Here is a 21,521-nt window from a genome sequence, read left to right as displayed (position 1 = left end):
TCCATAGTGTCACACAGAGGAAGACGTAAACAAACTTGAAGGCAACATACTTGGTGTTTTGAAGCATGGGTTTAATGCTGAACATATGTGTAGGCTAGTGGTGGGATGGAACCTGGACTTGTCTCCTCACTCACAGCCTCTCCCTCTGTATGAAAGTGTAGTTAGTTAGTTATAAGGCATGGCATGAACCAAGTCTCCACTTGTTTAACCCAAGTGTAATATTTAGGCTTAAAACTAGGATACAATAGTAACCCATGCATTATAAGAATAGCATGTCTACTATTTTGTCTTGAAACGACAACCTGACAAGTATTTTGCTTAATTTACTGAGTTGAGAGTTTTTTGGGGGCGATGAGATGTCGGTGAGGCAATCCAATTAGATACTGTAGCGATGTATACATGTTATAGTCTTTCAGGCTGAAGGGAAGACTTGCCAAATAATGCATTAGGAAAATGTATATTATCGCCTGAGATGGTGAAGAACACTTTTGTAGCCAGAATAAGTTTAAAATCCTTGATTAAAAAAAATAATCTCCTTACAGCCAATATTGAAGAAAGGTGAGGAACACGAGGATAAAGATTAGAACAGGGTTTCCCAAACTCGTGCACGTTTTGGTTTCTGCCCTAGCACTACACAGCTGATTCAACTAACCAACTCATCATCAAGCTTTGATCATTTCAATCAGCTGTGTAGTGTTAGGGCAAAAAACAAAATGTGCACCCATTGGAGTCCCCAGGACCGAGTTTGGGAAACGCTGGGCTAAAGGGAAGACTATTGAACGCGTGAGGAAAAATGAGGATAATGACTAGAACGTCATGTCTAGCAGCAGACAGTTAATCAGTCCTATCCTGTTGGCCGATAGTTATACCCAAACATTGGTTAATGGAAGGTGTAGGTCACAATACATGTAGCCTGGTGGATAGAAATACACTTGTAGTATTTTTCACACTCAGTGAAATCTCTGCCGCCAATGCTTTAAAGCTGGACCATAAACCGCTGGCCCATATCTGTGTCATGTTATTACTAAGACAGTCAACAGATGCTGGAGAATCTTTATTGCATCTCAAATGGCACTCTATTCCCTATATAGTAGTGCACTACTTTTGATCAGGGCCAATAGGGCTCTGGTCAAAAGTAGTGCATTATTGGGAATAGGGTGCACATTTTTGTCTTTCACACCCGTCCACACTGCCCGTTTATTAACCGTAGCTTCTATGCCACAGGGTTGTGACTGGTTGCGATGCCTTTTTGTACGGTGCTTGTTCCACCGTTTGGCATTCTGGATAGCTCACTCTTGGCTGAGACGTTGGGTTTTTCTGTCTAATGCTTGACATGCCAAAAAAAGTACATTCAAACAAGTCGTTATTTAGGTTATATTCTGACAAAAATAGTGGTCAAGCTTATGTCTGGTCAAATAAATGTGACCAGACATATGTACAGTCATGTATAATATTTACAATTTTACAGTAAGTATGTAAACCGAACATGTGACCCATATTCAAGTTATTTACTGTAATACTGCTGAATGAAGTGAATAGAAGGACCATGCAGCAAAGTACAGCAACTTTATTGTAGCAGGAGGTATCAAAGTCCTCACTGTAAGAGCTCTCTTGATTGGAGGCGTGGCCCTGTGCAAACATGGCCTTGAACCTGAGTGCTTTGTAGCTTACTTACATTTGATTGACAGATACAATCTCAGAGAAAACATGGGACCTAGGCTAGCTAGCATACATCACTCACTGTTGAGTAACTGAAATTGGAAATGGTTTATGTTCTCTATAAATCCAGAACTACGTTAAATGACGTTTCCCTGACTACCAGTATATATACTGCTCAAAAAAATAAAGGGAACACTTAAACAACACATCCTAGATCTGAATGAAAGAAATAATTTTATTAAATACTGTTTTCTTTACATAGTTGAATGTGCTGACAACAAAATCACACAAAAATAATCAATGGAAATCCAATTTATCAACCCATGGAGGTCTGGATTTGGAGTCACACTCAAAATTAAAGTGGAAAACCACACTACAGGCTGATCCAACTTTGATGTAATGTCCTTAAAACAAGTCAAAATGAGGCTCAGTAGTGTGTGTGGCCTCCACGAGCCTGTATGACCTCCCTACAATGCCTGGGCATGCTCCTGATGAGGTGGCGGATGGTCTCCTGAGGGATCTCCTCCCAGACCTGGACTAAAGCATCCGCCAACTCCTGGACAGTCTGTGGTGCAACGTGGCGTTGGTGGATGGTTGCGAGACATGATGTCCCAGATGTGCTCAATTGGATTCAGGTCTGGGGAACGGGCGGGCCAGTCCATAGCATCAATGCCTTCCTCTTGCAGGAACTGCTGACACACTCCAGCCACATGAGGTCTAGCATTGTCTTGCATTAGGAGGAACCCAGGGCCAACCACACCAGCATATGGTCTCACAAGGGTTCTGAGGATCTCATCTTGGTACCTAATGGCAGTCAGGCTACCTCTGGTGAGCACATGGAGGGCTGTGCGGCCCCCCAAAGAAATGCCACCCCACACCATGACTGACCCACCGCCAAACCGGTCATGCTGGAGGATGTTGCAGGCAGCAGAACGTTCTCCACGGCGTCTCCAGACTCTGTCACGTCTGTCACATGTGCTCAGTGTGAACCTGCTTCATCTGTGAAGAGCACAGGGCGCCAGTGGCGAATTTGCCAATCTTGGTGTTCTCTGGCAAATGCCAAACGTCCTGCACGGTGTTGGGCTGTAAGCACAAGCCCCACCTGTGGACGTCGGGCCCTCATACCACCCTCATGGAGTCTGTTTCTGACTCTTTGAGCAGACACATGCACATTTGTGGCCTGCTGGAGGTCATTTTGCAGGGCTCTGGCAGTGCTTCTCCTGCTCCTCCTTGCACAAAGGCGGAGGTAGCGGTCCTGCTGCTGAGTTGTTGCCCTCCTACGGCCTCCTCCACGTCTCCTGATGTACTGGCCTGTCTCCTGGTAGCGCCTCCATGCTCTGGACACTACGCTGACAGACACAGCAAACCTTCTTGCCACAGCTCGCATTGATGTGCCATCCTGGATGAGCTGCACTACCTGAGCCACTTGTGTGGGTTGTAGACTCCGTCTCGTGCTACCACTAGAGTGAACGCACCGCCAGCATTCAAAAGTGACCAAAACATCAGCCAGGAAGCATAGGAACTGAGAAGTGGTCTGTGGTCCCCACCTGCAGAACCACTCCTTTATTGGGGGTGTCTTGCTAATTGCCTATAATTTCCACCTGTTGTCTATTCCATTTTCACAACAGCATGTGAAATTTATTGTCAATCAGTGTTGCTTCCTAAGTGGACAGTTTGATTTCACAGAAGTGTGATTGACTTGGAGTTACATTGTGTTGTTTAAGTGTTCCCTTTATTTTTTTGAGCAGTGTATATATATATATATATATATTTATTTATTTATTAATTATTTAAAAAAAAAAGTTTTGATAATGTAACCTTTATTTAACTAGGCAAGTCAGTTAAGAAGAAATTCTTATTTACAATGACGGCTTGTTCAGGGGCAGAACGACAGATTTTTATCTTGTTACCTTTCAGTTACTGGCCCAACGCTCTAACCACTAGGCTACCTGCTGCCGCAAAGTAACTTGCGTTTGAGTTCTGCTACAGGAAGCGTACATACATTGATGGTGTTTGAGAAATTGCTGAAGTCGGTCTTTCTGTGTTGCCGGCGCTGTTCAATCTGAAGAATGTATTAGGTCAGTAGCACATCCATGGAATGTTGCCTGCAATCAGCACAGAGGTGAATCAACCAATGAGGAGGTGGTGTTGTGTAATACTGTCAGATAGGATACTTTAGAGACCACAGAGGAACAACACTATGTTCTGTTGTCAGCCTAGTGCCCAATCTTTTCCACTCTCTGTACTGTGTTTCTATTCTCATTTGGGAATAGCCAACATTTGATTTACTTAATTGAGGAAAAGTTGCCTACTTGACTTGGCCAGTTAGTCATAGTGGTTGACAACCGTTTTGTGTGTGTGCTTGTCTGCGTGTGTGAGTAAGTGTGTGTGTACGTGCCTATGACTCTGTGTTTTGCATTTGGACACTTAGGAACTGAACCACTCTATAAGAGGGCCTGAAGGAGAGGGATGTCACTTCATGCCCTTGGTTGCCTCATTGTCATGGATATCTAGTCTGTTTGTAGGAGGAGACATGAACACACTGACTGACTGTAAATCTGCCTCACTCAATCATGTCCCATACCAATAAGCCTGCATGTAGACTAGAGGTCGACCGATTAATCGGAATGGGCGATTAATTAGGGCCTATTTCAAGTTTTCATAACAATCGGAAATCGGTATTTTTGGACGCCGATTTGGCCGATTATTTTTTTCCCCCATTTTAATATATATAGATTTTTTTAGACCTTTATTTAACTAGGCAAGTCAGTTAAGAACACATTCTTATTTTCCATGACGGCCTAGGAGTGGTGGGTTAACTGCCTTGTTCAGGAGCAGAACGACAGATTTTTACCTTGTCAGCTCAGGGATTCAATCTTGCAACCTTACGGTTAACTAGTCCAACGCTCTAACCACCTGCTTTACATTGCACTCCACGAGGTTACGCGAATGCAGTAAGAAGCTAAGGTAAGTTGCTAGCTAGCATTAAACTTATCTTATAAAAAACAATTAATCAATCATAATCACTAGTTAACTACACATGGTTGATGATATTACTAGTTTATCTAGCCTGTCCTGCGTTGCATATAATCGCTTAGGTACACGTTGCTCCAACCATAAACATCAATGCCTTTCTTAAAAACAATACAGAAGTATATATTTTTAAACCTGCATATTTAGCTAAAAGAAATCCAGGTTAGCAGGCAATATTAACCAGGTGAAATTGTGTCATTTTGCGTTCATTGCACGCAAAGTCAGTGTATATGCAACAGTTTGGGTCGCCTGGCTCGTTGCGAACTAATTTGCCAGAATTGTACGTAATTATGACATAACACTGAAGGTTGTGCAATGTAACAGGAATATTTAGACTTAGGGATGCCACCCGTTAGATAAAATATGGAACGGTTCTGTATTTCACTGACAGGAAAAACGTTTTGTTTTCGAGATGATAGTTTCCGGATTCGACCATATTAATGACCTAAGGCTCGTATTTCTGTGTGTTATTATGTTATAATTAAGTCTATGATTTGATAGAGGAGTCTGACTGAGCGATGGTAGGCAGCAACAGGCTCGTAAGCATTCATTCAAACAGCACTTTTGTGCGTTTTGCCAGCAGCTCTTCGCTGTGCTTCAAGCATTGCGCTGTTTATGACTTCAAGCCTGTCAACTCCCAAGATTAGGCTGGTGTAACCGATGTGAAATGGCTAGCTAGTTAGCCGGGTGTGCGCTAATAGCGTTTCAAAGTTGTTCCCCTTGCTCTGCATGGGTAACGCTGCTTCGAGGGTGGCTGTTGTCGATGTGTTCCTGGTTCGAGCCCAGGTAGGAGCGAGGAGAGGGACGGAAGCTATACTGTTACACTGGCAATACTAAAGTGCCTATAAGAACATCCAATAGTCAAAGGTATATGAAATACAAATCGTATAGAGAGAAATAGTCCTATAATTCCTATAATAACTACAACCTAAAACTTCTTACCTGGGAATATTGAAGACTCACGTTAAAAGGAACCACCAGCTTTCATATGTTCTCATGTTCTGAGCAAGGAACTTAAACGTTAGCTTTTTTACATGGCACATATTGCACTTTTACTTTCTTCTCCAACACTTTGTTTTTGCAATATTTAAACCAAATTGAACATGTTTCATTATTTATTTGAGGCTAAATTGATTTTATTGATGTATTATATTAAGTTAAAATAAGTGTTCATTCAGTATTGTTGTAATTGCCATTATTACAAATAAAAATATATATTAAAAAAAATTTGGCCGATTAATCGGTATCAACTTTTTTGGCCATCCAATAATCGGTATCGGCGTTGAAAAATCATAATCGGTCGACCTCTAGACTGTGTTCTTCCATGGAGCTCTGACTCAGAGAGGAGTTATTTAGATCTGATTTCATCCCCCCTCCTCCTTGAGGTTGGTTTCCTATGACATTCCCCACTGATGATGGCCTGCCTGTCAAATCAAATGTTTTTTGTCATGTATACAGTTTATACAGTAGGTATGAAAGGTGCAGGGAAATGCTCGTGTGCTAGCTACCTCAACATTCCAGTACTATAATGAATAATAATCAGTAATAAATAAGTAATAGAAAAGTTAGTATGCAGAGTATTATGCTGGTATGTACACAATAGGATATACAGAATATATCATGAATGTGCTATGTCAAGTATGACTGTATTTACATATAAAGTGACTAAAATGTCAATGTAAAATGTGGAGAGTCAGTGCCAATAGTCAGTAAGGTGCAGGGCCCGGTTTCCTAAAAGCATCTTAAGGCTATGTTCATCATTAGAATCTTTGCAGGAGCATTGTTGAATCTCCGAGCTGTTTCCCAAAACCATCGTTACAAAATTTGCACTTGAAAACGTTCGTTATTTACCGACTGCCTCAGACCACTTGTGGAACAGCGAAGTACTTCGTTATTTGCGTTTTTCCCTACCACGTCACTTTATACACAGAATATCTCCGCCGTACATAGAATCAAGACGTGTATCTGTCTCTCTGTGACTGCAGATAAAGTTGCCAATGTGTTTTCAATTGTTACAAACAAGCAGGATAAAAAGATGCTTCAAATTAAAACTGAGATGACTGCATGAAAAGTTTAAATAGCATTCCTACAGTATAGGCTTCATAGGCCCATATATTTAAATTATATTTATATACATTTAATGTTCATTCAATTGAGTTTTATTTGGCTACTGTCTAATTTTTGCCTCAATATATTTCATGATTTGTTGCCTAACGCACACAATGTGTCAAATCTTGATTTAGTGCATTATTATAGGGTAAGCATTAGAAAAAGCCGCCTCAGTGTTTGCAGCCATAGGTGATAATATCTCTCTAGGAACTGATCCGTTGTCAGTGTTGTGGAATAATTCTAATGCTAAGGTAATATCTGAATGGAGGGAGCTGACCCGAGAGCAGCGCTGCCTTTCTTTCGATCCTATCAGTATCGACACATGCCTCAACGCACGTTATGAATTCGGCCGTTGTAGGAATGATGCATCGTTAAAACACTCGTCAGCCTAAGTTCCATCGCTATCGGGAAACTGGGCCCAGGTCTGTGCAGGGAGACAGCTAGGGTTAGCTGTTAAGCAGTCTGATGGCCTGGTTGTAGAAGCTGTCTCTGAGCCTGTTGGTCCGAGACCAGATGCTCAGATACCGCTTACCAGATGGTAACAGAGTGAATGGTCCTTGGCTCGGGTGACAGGAGTCCTTGACGACCTTCTGGGCCTTCGTCAAACACCGTTTTGAGTATATGTCTTGGAGGGCAGGGAGCTCGCCCCCAGTGATGTCCATGGCCTCACAGTATGGGCTCAGGTGGTTTGTAGTCTCTGACTCTTGATCTAAGGTCTGTTTAGTGTTTCCCTCCCCTAAATGTTAAGGTTAGGGATTTGGGACTGTAAGGGCATCCTAGATCAGGGCCAAGGGGCTACCTGCAGGGCCGGAGTAGCACAGCTACAGTTTGTAGCATGCCCTACAAGCCGTTTTGGTAATCCGGCCCTGGGTACCTGGAGACATGATTTTATCACTCTGGACTCTAACCCCCACTCCTTCTGATTGTGCCATTGAGCTAACACCATAAATCTATTGTCTTCCTGGTTACATTCTTCTCACAAAGGTCTGATTATTCACCCTTTTCCATGAGTCTCCACAGATGACGTTCCAGTGACTTGATTTATTTGTAGTGGAGAGAGGTTCTAGGAAAGTGGTGCTTATTGATTGATTTCAAGATTACTGTGTTTTGTTGAGGTGAACTGAGATTGGTTTGTTTGAATGTTGTGGTTGTAGTATTGAACAACCAGCCATCATATACTCTCACATACTGAATTTCTATCGATGAAACATTTTTATTGTTTAATCTGTTTGTGTTCCTTATTAGTCCCACAACTCTTAGATATAACATTTGTTTGATGAAATAATGTTATTGGGCACCTGACCATTACGGCAGGGGAATTTTGTGGCAGAGCCAAGCTTTCCAAATACTGTACCGCACCAATTCCATCCAAGGGACCAATCTGTTGTTTTGGATGATTACATCCCTTACAATGGCTCTTACTGAAATCCTAAAATGCTTTTACGTAACCACCGAGCCATCTGCACGTGACATACAGAGACCACCCCCGACTGTCACTGTCATAGTCGCTGAAACACACACACACACACACACACAAACTGTCCTCTACAGTTGTCATTACCATAAGACGTATTTCTCGTGGCAGTTTCTGAAAGTGCACCGACGTGTTTGCTTGCATGTCCAGTATGTTCTTACGTTGCGCTATGCTCCCGTGCTGTTATGTCATAGTTGACCGACGTCATGAAGGTTGTCATGGACGTTTTCCGACACACCAGCTGTCCTAACGGATTGTCCCAGACGGGTGGGCTTCAGTAGTGGTGGACACAGGGAGAGGGAGGGGATTACTTTAAAAATGGAGAGTCCTCCTCCCTTGGATTTTCCCAGCTCCAATCCTGCTCCGATTGGTGTTCCCAATGGTATGCTCAATCCCAGGAAATGTCCAGGGTGCTGAGATGTAGGCTACATGTAGGCCTAGATGTTTCCCGCTGTGTCCAAACAGGAAGGCCTTCTGCGACCGGGGTCTGTTTCACCCTCCCGCACCTCAAAAATGCTTACGGTTGGTTCCCTTATGCTAACAGCCCCGTATAGTTTGGCTGTAAGTGTATTAATCGGTGCATTAGGGTATTGAATGAATGGATCTTGATTCTTGTCATATGGAGAGAACTTGAAGTGGATGATCTCTCTGACAGTAAGTACCCAGACCGTGGCTCTTCCAGAAAACAAAAAACAACAACTTGACCCAGAATCATTCTTCACTCATTTGAGTGTCTCTCCGTAGACTAGCTTAGTTGGCACAGTCCTTGTTGTATGATGACTCCTGTGTCTCTAAATTGGATTTGTTTTACATTTGACATTGTCAAAAATGGAGTGTACAGAGAAACCATGATACAGATTTCTCAGATACTTGTGAAGGAGATTAATCTTTTACAACTACCGTACCATTCAGTGGGCCTACGTATTTCGCTAATTGGTACAAAACGTTGTGTTTATTTATGTTTTCCTGGAGGATGTAGTCTGAGAGTCACGACCTTCTTGCCCTTTGTGCTGTTGTCTGTGCCCAATAATGTTTGTACCATGTTTTGTGCTGCTACCATGTTGGGCTGCTGCCATGTTGTGTTGCTACCATACTGTGTTGTTGCCTTAGGTCTCTCTTTATCTAAAGTTGTGGGGTGTCTCTTGTCGTAATGTGTGTTTTGCCCTATATTGTTATTTTTAATCCCAGCTCCCGTCCCTGCAAGGAGGCCTTTGACTTTTGGTAGGCCTTCAACGTAAATAAAAATGTGTTCTTAACTGACTTGCCTAGTTAAATAAAGGTTCAATAAATAAAAGAGCAGAAGGTGGATGTGTCAGTGACTAGAACAAGTCTTCTCTATTATTCATAGAGAGGAGGAGTGGAGAGGGGGATGAGGAGGAGGAGAGGGCCTCGCCCTCCCATTGACATGTTATTCCTCTCTGTTAACCAGCCAGACCTTAAGTGGCTCTAATGGCCCTTCCTCAGAAACAGCCAATGTTTCCAGACTAATAGTGTGAGCTACTTGAGCATTACTTTGGCCAGTCAGCAAACAGCTGTGAATGCTGTAGTAACCATATCACGCCACACTAATGCAGTCAGCCAATGGAAGAGATCTGATTAGCGAAAGCATCAGACAGTCTGATGTCATCATGGAGCTGGTTGTGCGCCTCTAGGAACCTGTAGTTGCTGTTGTTAGAGAGGTGGATAGAGGGGTTGGATCAGCATAGTATAAATGTAATCTCATCCTCCCATGGCTCAAAGTGGAACTTACCTCGCCTGCAGTTATTATGGTTTGGATGGATGGGTGTCATTAGTGAAGCTGACTGGTGATTTAGGAGTAATGCAGTAAATGGCTGGTGGAGTTCTGAAGTTATGGGAATGGCGTGATATGGCTACTTGTGTTGACACTAGGCCTACTTGTTCTTATCACCTCCACTGAATAATTCAACATTTTACATTAACTAGCATCAAATATTTAGGTTTCATTCCAATTAGGAATGAGGGGAAGAAAAAAACCCTGAGGTTGTAAAATAAAAGCCAATGCATGAGAGTGAAAACGTAAAAAGAATGAATTGGATGTCATAACCTGTTTTATAGCTGCTATTCATTACCAGAGCAGCACTACACATGGTTTCAAGAACAAAGCCAATTTAAAGCCTGACCGATATCCAACTTTGGATTCGACGTAGCCCTTTTCCTCTCTTTGCTATCTCCTGCTACTTTGACAAATTGACATTGAGCTCAGCAGAGTTTAGATATGCCGGTGTTACTAAGAGGCTTCTATGGAATGGGGTGCTCACTGCTCATCTGGGTAAAGTCCGTTTTGAACTCAGTGAAATCGAGTCAATTTTTTTTGAATCAGATAAGGTTTCCTGGCTAGAAGATAATAGCGTGTAAAACTCTCCACTCTGCCAGGGGCTGTAGCTACAGAGGACCAGTCAGTACTCTCAATAACAGCCAGAACATTTCAGAATTAAGACTAGACAAAGAAATTCCCTCCAGAGGTCCGGCTCCAACATGGCTCACCCCTCAGAGCTATGACATGATATCCATAATTAGGTTTCCTCCATACTTAACGCTTCACACCACCGGTTATGTCTGCCCTTTACAAGCAGCTCCCTGAACCCCAACTAGCTGTAGAAGCACAGGGACAAATGCATAATGGACATTTACTGGAATCTCTTCCTAAAGTCCCTGAGGATTCCAGATTGGTTCTGTCCACGAGGCCCTCTCCTCCCCATGTCTTTATTTGATTTACACCAGGCCTTCTCCCCCCAGCCATTCAGACACGGGCCTCCAAAGACACAGTAATAATGATGTAGTCATTATCTCTGCTGTGTTAAATACACCCCTCCACCCCTCCACTACAGTCAGGCAGAGGCTTTTTACTGTACGTCAATAAAGGGATTGATTTAGTTTAGAGTTTCACGGACGCATCTGATATTTGTTGCAATGCTTCGGGGGGAGGGGGTTGTAACGTCTATCTCGTCGCCATGGATGTTTTGTCATAATGGAAAAGGACGGCTGAGGGAAATGAAAATTGGGTAACGAGTGTAATGATGAGATCGTAGGCTATATTTAAAATGTTTCCATTCAGGCGGTTTAAGATATTGGTTTTCTATTTATATTTCAAGCATAGGTTTAGTTGGCTATTCATCCTTGAAGTGAACTGAAATTCTTGTCTTTGGACCTGTTGAAAGCTACCTAAAGTCTGTATAAGGCTGTAGATTGTTACGAGAGACTTGCCAATATAGGTTTCAGCATCAAGCAGCAGCCATATCATGATATCATTCAATGAGCAACACAGCTAATAAGCAGGTTAACACCATGGGGCTTTAAATGGGTCACCTCTGGCCTGGAAGAATCAACAGGGCCAGCTGTACAGACACGCACACACCTCTGACTCAACACCGCACCACAGGTAGTAACCCTATCACAGGTGAGATCATAGTCGCTTTACATCCGATAAAGGACTTTCCACAAGGGGAATGAACCCCTTGATCTGAAATCTTTTGACACTTTTTTTCGTAAGACGATGTCAAAATATAATGCTGGATACTTGGCGCTCCATGCTATCATTTTTCTAGAGCCTATGACGATCTAGAACTCTTCTATATATCCCAACTTCATAACTCCAACGTTCTATGTACTGTAACTCTATCCGGAACTTCTTTTAATCTTCACGCGCAGTGACAAAACAGATCGCATCTCAAATCCATCACCCAAGGATCCCTATAGCATTTCCATCCAATTAGATTAGAGATAGGATCATGAGACCACCTCAGTCTCCAGTCCCATAGTGTCAGTTGCATTCAGACAGGATGATGGAGATATAGGTGGGTACTGTACTTGTAATGGGCTGTATGATGGTAAGAGTGCGTGGCAATGGGTATTTCAACAGAAAGACAGATGTGTGTGAAGAGGGGTTCTGTCTGTGTTGTGTCAGGTATGGACGAGTGCTGGCTAGGTAGAGAGAGAGATACCAAACCCATGTGTTGCCTCAGTGTTGAGTTGACTCAGAGATTTGATCTGCTTTGCTTGTTTGAACAGATGAACGCATAGTGTACATTGTGATCTGCTTTTTCATTTGCAGTATTGTGTCGCAATGACTGATTTGTCAAACACTGGGTTATTGTAGAGACCTCTGCAATTGTTACGGTATGTTTCAAGCGTGATAACTTGTGAATGGTGCAGATGTGGTTTCTACTGACAATATGGCATAAGGGAACGATGAGCGGATAAGAGGCAATCCGTAATTTTGATTAAGACATTAATGAGCGAGCTAAGACGGATGAAGTCAATATAACTATTTGTTCAGCACTTTTGAAATGTACAGTGACAGAATTCAGAACATGGGCCATTCTTACAGTATTCTCCCTGTATACCAAGTCAGAACCGTAGGATGAATAAAGGGGGCATATAAGCAGACAATGAAAGCTCTTACAATATTCGATGATGACATTTCTCTGAAACAGGCTATAGGCTACATGTTCACCACCAAGTCAGATCAGTAGGTAAAGTTATGCGGGGGAAAGGGACCAAATGACTAGGGTGAGACACATGGGCTACTAACAGCTTACTACACAACATACACTTAGTATTACTTTCTTAGCTAGAATATACATATCTCCCTGGCATATTACATCATTTATGCTCCAGCATACAATACATTTTTGAACTCACCTTGTTGTGCTAGCCTACACACCATTCCAGTGGTAACCCGTCATTCAGGCTGCTCAACCTGTTTTGAGCCCCACCTGCCCTGAATGACGGGTCGACACTGGAATGGTGTGCAGGCTAGGTTTATCTAACATTCAGAAAAACATTCTCAAACTGTTAGTCAATCTTTGATTTACAGAAGAGAAACAGAAGAGAAGAGAAATGCTGTTGCTACCTCGCTTTTACCATATCTATGATGGCAGAAGAAAATGTCATTGATTCGCTGTATCTAAAAATAAATGCATGTTCCAATTTTGATGTTGGTTAGTTTATCTGCTATGTGTTGTGGGAGTGGTCCCAAACCTCTTTTGCATGGCAAACCATCAAAGACAACATGGGAAGGAACATGCAAATACTAGCCAGAGACGTACAGTGCATTCTGAAAATATTCAGACCCCTTGACTTTTTCCACATTTTGTTACGTTACAGGCTTATCCTAAATTGATTAAATACTTTTTTCGCCTCATCAGTCTACACACAATACTCCATAATGACAAAGCAAAAACAGGTTTTTAGAAATTTGTGCAAATGTATTTAAAATTAAAAAAAACATTACATTTACATAGGTATTCAGACCCTTTACTCAGTACTTTGTTGAAGCACCTTTGGCAGCGATTACAGCCTCGAGTCTTCTTGGGTATGATGCTACAAGCTAGGCACACCTGTATTTGGGGAGTTTCTCCCATTCTTCTCTGCAGATCATCTTAAGCCCTGTCAGGTTGGATGGGGAGCGTCACTGCACAGCTATTTTCAGGTCTCTCCAGTTATGTTAGATCGGGTTTAAGTCCGGTCTCAGGCTGGGCCACTCAAGGACATTCAGAGACTTGTCCCGAAGCCACTCCTGCGTTGTCTTGGCTGTGTGCTTAGGGTCGTTCTAGTCAATTTTAGAATAAGGCTGTAATGTAATTTTTTTGGGAAAAAGTCAATGGGTCTGAATACTTTCCGAATGCACTGTACATCATTTGAAAGACTTCTGTTGACGTGTTTTATTATATTTGTGCACACGTGTGTGTGTGTGTGTGTGTGTGTGTTTGTCTGGGTGCATTACATGACATAGCCCATTTATTTAACCCTTATTTTACCAGGTAAGTTGACTGAGAACACATTCTCATTTACAGCAACGACCTGGAGAATAGTTACAGGACAGAGGAGGGGGGTTGAATGAGCCAATTGAAAGCTGGGGATGATTAGGTGGCCATGATGGTATGAGGGCCAGATTGGGGATGTAGCCAGGACACCGGGGATCTTTAGTGACCACAGAGAGTCAGGGCACAAGTTTAATATCCCATCCGAAAGACAGCACCCTACACAGGGCAATGTCCCCAATCACTATCCTGGGGCATTGGGAGATATATATATACACTACAGTTCAAAAGTTTGGGGTCACTTTTAAAGAATAGCACATTTTTTGTACATTTAAATAACATCAAATTGATCAGAAATACAGTGTAGACATTGTTAATGTTGTAAATGACTATTGTAGCTGGAAACTGCAGATTTCTTTATGAAATATCTACAGTTGAAATCAGAAGTTTACATACACCTTATCCAAATTTGTTTAAACTCAGTTTTTCACAATTCCTGACATTTAATCCTAGTAACAATTCCCTGTTTTAGGTCAGTTAGGATCACCACTTTATTTTAAGAATGTGAAATGTCAGAATAATAGTAGAGAGAATGATTTATTTCAGCTTTTATGTCTTTTATCAGTTTACATAGTCAATTAGTATTTGGTAGCATTGCTTTTAAATTGTTTAACTTGGGTCAAACATTTCAGGTGGCCTTCCACAAGCTTCCCACAATAAATTGGGTGAATTTTGGCCCATTCCTCTTGACAGAGCTGGTGTAACTGAGTCAGATTTGTAGGCCTCCTTGCTCGCACACACTTTTTCAGTTCTGCCCACACATTTTCTATAGGCATGAGGTCAGGGCTTTGTGATGGCCACTCCAATACATTGACTTTGTTGTCCTTAAGCCATTTTGCCACCACTTTGGAAGTATGCTTGGGGTCATTGTCCATTTGGAAGACCCATTTGCGACCAAGCTTTAACTTCCTGACTGATGTCTTGAGATGTTGCTTCAATATATCCACATAATGTTCCTTCCTTATGATGCCATCTATTTTGTGAAGTGCACCAATCCCTCCTGCAGCAAAGCACCCCCACAACATGATGCTGCCACCCCGGTGCTTCACGGTTGGGATGGTGTTCTACGGCTTGCAAGACCCCCCCTTTTTCCTCCAAACATAACGATGGTCATTATGGCCAAACAGTTCTATTTTTGTTTCATCAGACCAGAGGACATTTCTCCAAAAAGTACGATCTTTGTCCCCATGTGCATTTGCAAACCATAGTCTGGATGTTTTATGGCAGTTTTGGAGCAACGGCTTCTTCCTTGCTGAGCGGCTTTTCAGGTTATGTCGATATAGGACTCGTTTTACTGTGGATATAGATACTTTTGTACCTGTTTCATCCAGCATCTTCACAAGGTCCTTTGCTGTTGTTGAGGGATTGATTTGCACTTTTCGCACCAAAGTATGTTCATCTCTAGGAGACAGAACACGCCTCCTTCCTGAGCGGTATGGCGGCTACGTGGTCCCATGGTGTTTATACTTGCGTACTATTGTTTGTACAGATGAACGTGGTACCTTCAGGCGTTTGGAAATTGCTCCCAAGGATGAACCAGACTTTTTTTTCTGAGGTCTTGGCTGATTTCTTTTGATTTTCCCATGATGTCAAGCAGAGGCACTGAGTTGAAAGGTAGTCCTTGAAATACATCCACAGGTACACCTCCAATTGACTCAAATGATGTCAATTAGCCTATCAGCAGCTTCTAAAGGCATCAAATAATTTTATGGAATTTTCCAAGCTGTTTAAAGGCACAGTGAACTTATTGTATGTAAACTTCTGACCCACTGGAATTGTGATACAGTGAATTATAAGTGAAATAATCTGTCTGTTAACAATTGTTGGAAAAAGTACTTGTGTCATGCACGAAGTAGATGTCCTAACCGACTTGCCAAAACTGTAGTTTGTTAACAAGAAATTTGTGGAGTGGTTGAAAAACAAGTTTTAATGACTCCAACCTAGGTGTTTTTAAACTTCCGACTTCAACTGTAAATAGGCGTACAGAGGCCCATTATCAGCAACCATCACTCCTGTGTTCTAGTGGCACGTTGTGTTAGCTAATCCAAGTTTATCATTTTAAAAGGCTAGTTGATCATTAGAAAACCCTTTTGCAATTATGTTAGAATAGCTGAAAACTGTTGTGCTGATTAAAGAAGCAATAAAACTGGCCTTCTTTAGACTAGTTGAGTATTTGGAGCATCAGCATTTGTGGGTTCGATTACAGGCTCAAAATGGCCAGAAACAAAGAACTGTCTTCTGAAACTCGTCCACCTATTCTTGTTCTGAGAAATGAAGGCTATTCCATCTGAGAAATTGCCAAGAAACTGAAGATCTCAGAGGAAAGAGTGATTCTTACTGGCCCTTCAACACCACTTCCGTCCAGGGACCGACCAGGACCAGCCTTGCTTAGCTTCAGAGGCAAGCCAGCAGTGGGACGCACGGTGGTATGCTGCCTAACTCACCCTTACAGGTAAGCTTGAGGGACTGACCTGTTCTTTGGTTGATTGGTCGATGGTGACAATGCCATGAAAAAGACAGGAAATGGTCACGTATTTACCTTTATTACGAATGATCTCAATGGATCTGCTTTTAATGGTCGCTTCTGTGTACATTGGCACACAATAGCTTCAGGACTGGAGAATAATTAGGCAATTACTGGCCCTACCTGTGCAGCTGTAAAAGTCCCTGAAATGACATCAGCCGTTTGTACATCTGACTCAGATTCTATCAACAGTATACACAAAATATGCAGGCTAAAGGGAATAAAATATTAGCTCTGTCGGTGAATGGATTCAAATCATAAAATCTACAGCACAAACACACACGGCAGACACACCCTTTTCTCAGAGACCGCCCTATAATCCAGAGCCACGCGACACCAAAACACAGGACCAGCCCCCCTTCATGTTCCACACCCCGGAGACAATTCTCATAAAGCTGCTGCTTTGTCAGCTAATGGGGATCTAATAAATACTAAATATTGATTACCGACCGACACCCTAGAAACATCTAGGTCTACAAACAACCATCTATTTTACACTTCCTCAACCCTCATCCTCAAATAAAGCAAAGACGACAGATATCCAGACAAAAAGCAGCACAGCACTTTGTGCATAAACCTGGTGTTTTTCCGTCAAAACAGAGCCAGGCCGCTTATCAGAAATGACAGTGAGGAAGGGATGGCCATTATAGCTCAGCCGTGTCAAAGAAATGTGCCCAGTTTCCCACAGTAGCTGCCTATTACCTCACAACTGTGTGATCTGTGATTAGAGAGAACCGTTAGCTGTTAGATTTCTGGAAAGGCTCCCAAGCTATTAGGTGGTTTGCAGTCTATGGTAATAGGTAAGAAATGTAACCTAGTTTGCCTACTCTAAGATGAATGCATGGTCCTAAATCGAACAAACCTGAGTTCATGATAAAAGAGGACAACTTGTACATTATACTGACTCCAACTGATGGACCAATCAGATTGTCTTATCTTCCTCTTTAATAAGCAGACTGGTATTGGCCCAGAACACTGACTGTGTTGCTCTGATGTCTCGGTTGTACTCCTTTCCTTGGCAGAATGCTCGAGATTAGACATTGGCCAGATAAAAAGAGGATTGGCACCGCTTTCAGTTGGTCCGATCTCAAAGGAAAACCTGCAATAGATCACAGCATCGCACTCGCTCACATCAATGTGTGTGGGCAGAATATGCACAGTGCATGTGTGTTTGGTGTCTTACGTAAGCCGGGTTTCCAAGAAATCGCTCTTCAAGCACTCTATACAACCTGGATTATCGTGCACATATTAACGGTTGACAACACTTTAAAAAGCCATTGAAACCCGGCTCTCTTGAACATGCATCTTCAATACTAATGGATGGAAATTGACTCCCATTATTTATCTATAATGAGTTTCTATAGTGTCCCTGTCTGTCTAGCCTAATATATAGTAAACTCCCAAGTATTGGGACAGTGCCAATTTTTATTGTTGTTTTGGCTCTGTACTCCAGCACCTTGGATTTGAAATGATACCAATGACCATGAGGTAAAAGTGCAGACCATCAGCTTTAATTTGAGGGGATTTTCATCCGTATTTTGTGAACCGTTTAGAAATGAATGCACTTTTTGTCCATAGTCCCCCACATTTTAGGGGACCAAAAGTATTGGGACAAATTCACTTGTATGTGTATTATACACAGGAGGTTGGTAGCACCTTAATTGGGGAGGACGGGCTCATAGTAATGGCTGTAACGGAATAAATGGAATGGTATCCAACTCATCAAACAAATGGTTGCCATGTATTTGATATCATTCCATTCATCCCATTCCAGCCATTAATATGATCCGTTCTCCCCTCACCAGTCTCCTGTGGTATTATAGTAAACAAATCAGAGGCCATTGGCCTCCCCTTGATGTTGATGGTGTTGTTTTGGTTGACCCAGGGGGTGTGGGGGAGGGATCGCTCCACTTCTGACTCCCGGAGCATGTTGTTATGCACGTCTCTGTGTGATTGTGCTGTTTCTGTCGTCACCAACACTTAGTTGGACTTCATTCAGTCATACCGGGAGAGAGAGAGAGTGTGTGTGTGTGTGTGTGTGTGTGTGTGTCTTTGATTAGGATATCCTATAAAGCGTCTGCTAAATGACATATATCTAGGACTTGGATTAGGTGGATCAATCACCAATGTCTCCAGGTAGATAATTCCTTTCCTGCAACTCAGACAAACTATTTCTCTGACCTGTCGCTTATCTCTCTCACACACACCAAAGTTTAGAGGATCTGCTGGACTTTGGACGTGTGTGTGTGTGTGTGTGTGTGTGTGTGTGTGTGTGTGTGTGTGTGTGTGTGTGTGTGTGTGTGTGTGTGTGTGTGTGTGTGTGTGTGTGTGTGTGTTCGTGCACCAGAGGAGGCTGGTAGGAGGAGCTATAGGAGGACGTGCTCATTGTAATGGCTGTAATTGTATAAATGGAATGGAGTCAGACATGTGGATTCCATATGTTTGATGTCTTTGATACCGTTCAATTTGTTCCATTCCAGCCATTACAATGAGCCCTTCCTCCTATAGCGCCTCTCACCAGCCTCCACTGACATGCACATGTGTATCGATCGCCTGGCCACTTTTCTGACCTGCTGTTTCACCATGGTCGATGCCTGTTATTTTTCCCCTCTCTCCTGTCCTCATATAGCTTAGCCTAGCCTATCCACGTCACTCATATTGACCTGTTAGCCTAGCCTAGCTATCCACTTCACTCTTATTGACCTGTTAGCCTAGCCTGGCTATCCACTTCACTCTTATTGACCTGTTAGGCTGTTAGCCTAGCCACTTTGTCTTGCCTCCATTGCAAAATATGCTGTTATGTAATGTTTTTGACAGGGGCTGATGTGCAGTGATTACCAATGTCTCGCTGTCAGTGCAGCCCATGTGGACGGATTTTCGTGGAAGTTTGGCAAGAGGCCAAACCAGCCTCCCTCCCTTTACATGACCACATTGTGCAATGTGTGCTTTTCTCCCTGCTGGATGGAAGCCGTTCATTTGAAGAGGAGTCAATCTCCCCCATAGATTAGGCCTAGTCTTTGGTAGAGCAAGACACCACCACCTCACATTAGAATGTAGTCGATAGACTCTTGTATCCTGGAATTGTGAGTTGGAATGTGGGGATTTTGCATTGAGATGAGAATCTTCTTACATTGTGAATTCTTATTCCATTTGTATGGGTTTTGTTTTCAGGGCATTGCGGGTTCAAAGGCCTGTCTGGTTAGTGGTTGTTTGTTATCGGAACAGGATGGACAGACATGAAAGCAAAAGAAGGGAGAGACAGGATTACTGGTTTTATCACATTCTCTCCATCTCTGGTTGATTACTGGTTTTATCACATTCTCTCCATCTCTGGTTGATTACTGGTTTTATCCAATTCTCTATCTCTGGTTGATTACTGGTTTTGTCCTGTTCTCTCTATCTCTGGTTGATTACTGGTTTTGTCCTGTTCTCTCTATCTCTGGTTGATTACTGGTTTTGTCCCGTTCTCTATTTCTGGTTGATTACTGGTTTTGTCCCGTCCTCTCCATCTCTGGTTGATTACTGGTTTTGTCCTGTTCTCTCTATCTCTGGTTGATTACTGGTTTTGTCCCGTCCTCTCTATCTCTGGTTGATTACTGGTTTTGTCCTGTTCTCTCTATCTCTGGTTGATTACTGGTTTTGTCATGTTCTCTCTATCTCTGGTTGATTACTGGTTTTGTCCCGTCCTCTCTATCTCTGGTTGATTACTGGTTTTGTCCTGTTCTCTCTATCTCTGGTTGATTACTGGTTTTGTCCCGTTCTCTCCATCTCTAGTTGATTACTGGTTTTGTCCCGTTCTCTCCATCTCTAGTTGATTACTGGTTTTGTCCCGTCCTCTCTATCTCTGGTTGATTACTGGTTTTGTCCCGTTCTCTCCATCTCTAGTTGATTACTGGTTTTGTCCCGTCCTCTCCATCTCTGGTTGATTACTGGTTTTGTCCCATCCTCTCTATCTCTGGTTGATTACTGGTTTTGTCCCGTTCTCTCCATCTCTGGTTGATTACTGGTTTTGTCCCGTTCTCTCCATCTCTAGTTGATTACTGGTTTTGTCCCGTCCTCTCTATCTCTAGTTGATTACTGGTTTTGTCCCGTCCTCTCTATCTCTGGTTGATTACTGGTTTTGTCCCGTTCTCTCCATCTCTGGTTGATTACTGGTTTTGTCCCGTCCTCTCTATCTCTGGTTGATTACTGGTTTTGTCCCGTTCTCTCTATCTCTGGTTGATTACTGGTTTTGTCCTGTCCTCTCCATCTCTGGTTGATTACTGGTTTTGTCCCGTTCTCTCCATCTCTAGTTGATTACTGGTTTTGTCCCGTCCTCTCCATCTCTGGTTGATTACTGGTTTTGTCCCGTCCTCTCTATCTTTGGTTGATTACTGGTTTTGTCCCATCCTCTCCATCTCTGGTTGATTACTGGTTTTGTCCCGTTCTCTCTATCTCTGGTTGATTACTGGTTTTGTCCCATTCTCTCTATCTCTGGTTGATGACTGGTTTTGTCCCGTCCTCTCCATCTCTGGTTGATTACTGGTTTTGTCCCGTTCTCTCCATCTCTAGTTGATTACTGGTTTTGTCCTGTTCTCTCTATCTCTGGTTGATTACTGGTTTTGTCCCGTTCTCTCCATCTCTAGTTGATTACTGGTTTTGTCCTGTTCTCTCTATCTCTGGTTGATTACTGGTTTTGTCCCGTTCTCTCTATCTCTGGTTGATTACTGGTTTTGTCCCGTCCTCTCCATCTCTGGTTGATTACTGGTTTTGTCCCGTCCTCTCCATCTCTGGTTGATTACTGGTTTTGTCCTGTTCTCTCTATCTCTGGTAGATTACTGGTTTTGTCCTGTCCTCTCTATCTCTGGTTGATTACTGGTTTTGTCCCATCCTCTCCATC

The 21,521-nt window shown here is 42.6% G+C and overlaps 1 protein-coding gene across 3 annotated transcripts in view; it reads left to right on the top strand.

The window, feature by feature from the left end:
• Nucleotides 1-21,521, top strand: part of LOC115191754 (coronin-2B) — a 55,455-nt gene that overhangs the window by 875 nt on the left and 33,059 nt on the right. Inside the window, exon 1 of one of the 3 annotated variants that reach the window (XM_029749631.1) lies at nt 18,710-18,778. The exons of 1 other annotated variant lie outside the window; for it this stretch is intronic. The gene's annotated coding sequence lies outside the window, so the exon portion shown is untranslated. Of the gene's footprint in view, nt 1-18,709; nt 18,779-19,638; nt 19,726-21,521 lie in introns of those variants that run through there. One more of the 3 variants, XM_029749630.1, reaches the window with a different exon arrangement.

Source organism: Salmo trutta, chromosome 4 (genome assembly GCF_901001165.1).
Source record: "Salmo trutta chromosome 4, fSalTru1.1, whole genome shotgun sequence".
Taxonomy (NCBI): Eukaryota; Metazoa; Chordata; class Actinopteri; order Salmoniformes; family Salmonidae; genus Salmo; species Salmo trutta.
Note: the sequence above shows the minus strand (reverse complement) of the source record. Positions and strands in the feature narration are given on the sequence as shown.